Source organism: Alosa alosa, chromosome 24 (assembly GCF_017589495.1).
Source record: "Alosa alosa isolate M-15738 ecotype Scorff River chromosome 24, AALO_Geno_1.1, whole genome shotgun sequence".
Taxonomy (NCBI): Eukaryota; Metazoa; Chordata; class Actinopteri; order Clupeiformes; family Clupeidae; genus Alosa; species Alosa alosa.
Genome location: NC_063212.1, coordinates 27,901,007 through 27,903,506, shown reverse-complemented (window position 1 = coordinate 27,903,506; position 2,500 = coordinate 27,901,007). Strand labels below are relative to the sequence as shown.

The 2,500-nt window shown below is 38.8% G+C and overlaps 1 protein-coding gene across 1 annotated transcript in view; it reads left to right on the top strand.

Annotated features, from left to right (window-relative positions):
* The window catches only part of adgra3 (adhesion G protein-coupled receptor A3), a gene marked incomplete in the record, with an annotated part of 48,066 nt that overhangs the window by 13,623 nt on the left and 31,943 nt on the right, over positions 1–2,500 (top strand).

The window sequence follows — 2,500 nt, the reverse complement described above, 5'->3', positions numbered from 1 at the left end:
CCCAACTAACTCAACTAATGTGTAGGAGTGTTCACTAACCCAACTAACTTAACTAATGTGTAGGGGTGGCACAGTTCACTAACCCAACTAATATACTGGGGTGTTCACTAACCCAACTAACTTAACTCAACTAATTTGTAGGGGTGTTCACTAACCCAACTAACTCAATGCGTTTGGGCATTTAGAGTCTTTTTATTTTTTTATATTACTTTATTTAAATATAGTGCTTTCATTTACAATCCAATCATTATGACGGGTCTTCTTTTACTGCACTACAATTTAACCAAACAAATCACCAACAGAAACAAAACACAAAGAACATTATTAACAGACAATCATTGACAGAAAAAAAACAAAACAAGAACAAAACAGAAGGAACATCACAACAAAAGCAAAGCCTCCACAACAAATGACAGACATAAATAAATAAATAAATAAATAAATAAAGACATAAATGAATTGGCTTACCTGTGTTCGTGTGTGTATGTATATAAGTGTATGCATGTGTGCGCCTGTATGAGTGTCATAGTAGAGTGTCAGTATGTATGAGTGTCATTGTAGAGGCAGTTCTGTTATACACATATATTTTCGAAATAGTTATTTATTTTGTCAAGTATGTGTTCTGGATAAGTTTTATTCGGTATTTCTGAACGGTTTCTAGTTTTTAGTCTCCATTTCCAAAACCTTTTCTATTGTATTGTACCATGTAGTATTGCAGGTTTTTTTGGTTGTTTCCATAGCCTTGTGAGTTGCTTAAGTGCCGTAAGAGTCTCAGGATATTAAAGAGTTTACAGTACTTTGCTTTAATCTTGGATTTTATGCCAATGCCTAAAAAGTTTTCTAATGTGAGGGGTTCTTTTAAATCCAAGATGTGTGAAATGGCTCTTCCTACCTCTTCCCAAAAGGACCTAATTGGCCAATTGGCCAAACCGAAGTATCCCGAGGTCTTTATGTGGTCGGTGCCAGTACCTTTCCGGAAATGTTGCCATCTTTGCTGCCATCTTTAGGGGAAAGTCCGTAGGAGTCGATTGCCAAGTGTCGCCGTTTAAAAAAAAAAAAAAAAAACATAGGGGCGTTGCTAAGGGGCGTTGTTAGGTCTGAGTGGCTCTGTCAGTTAAGGGGCGTTGTTAGGTCTGAGTGGCTCTGTCAGTTAAGGGGCGTTGTTAGGTCTGAGTGGCTCTGTCAGTTAAGGGGCGTTGTTAGGTCTGAGTGGCTCTGTCAGTCAGGCCTTTGTCATTGTAATGCCTGTGTGTGTGAGTGAGGGAGAGAGTGGGAAATCAGGGGAACACACACACACACTGCCTTAGGTCCGAACTGGTTTGTTTTCTCTGAATGAAAGGGTGAGAGAATAAACTGAGTATAGACACACACACACACACACTTCCTGTTTGAGAATAAAGGTCAGTTGTAGAGCCCCCCCATTGTTGAATCCGAGCCCATGGTTTTAGGCCACTGGCCAATCAGGAAGCAGAGAGCCTGCTGCTGTCCAATCAGAACAGAGCTCTTTGAGACTCTCACGGCTACATGATCCTGAGAGAGAAAAGGAGAGAGCAAACACAACTGTGTGTGTGTGTGTGTGTGTGTGTAAATACAAGTGTCAAGGAAGTGAGCCATTTAATACTTAATACTTAATACTTGACCAATGGCTGTAACCCTATTACTTCAACCTATTCTTGCGCTGATATAGTTTTTATTATATTACTTTGTCTACATTATTCTCGTATATGTCCATATTTATTTGATGCAGGTCTCTAGACTTTATTCTTGCACTGTTGCACTGTTGGACTTACTTATTTGCACCGTCACCATGACACTCACTCTCATAGAGCACCTTACCATGCATACAGAATCACAGGCTCAGTCCCTGCCCTGTCACTGCAAGCGCCTCATGCTTAAGCACACTATGTGGATGTTTGATTTAGTATATTTAGTATTTTTAGTATTTAGTATTTCGTACTTTATTTTTGGTAACACTTTATTTTAATGTGTCGCTGTTACAGTGTACCTACCTAATTAGGTACAGTGGTACAACCTGTGTAACAACATGTACTATCAGGTACTATCATTGTACTTGCATTATGTATTTGTGGGTACCTACATATAGTTGTTACATTGTAATACTGAGTGCTTTTACAAAACTTTGCCAATTTGCCTACATTTTCATCAGAGTCAAAGAGCTGACCTGAGACCTGCTGGATGGGGTAAATCTGGTCATGATAGATTTGATATACAAAGCATTCTTAGCTCCAGTCAAGGCCTCATTGTCTTCAGTACGTGTAACAGCTGTGCTGCTACAACCTTGTTACTCTTTGATACAGTGGAATAAACCTATTAAGTGTACCAGTTAATTACTTACATGTACATATGACATGTATGTTATGTCTTCGATGTCTTGGAACAGGTCTACTAATTCACTACATAGTACATATATCAACTGTGTTGGTACACACTTATTGCTCTTTGATACAGTGGCATAAACCCATTAAAATGAAGTGTATCA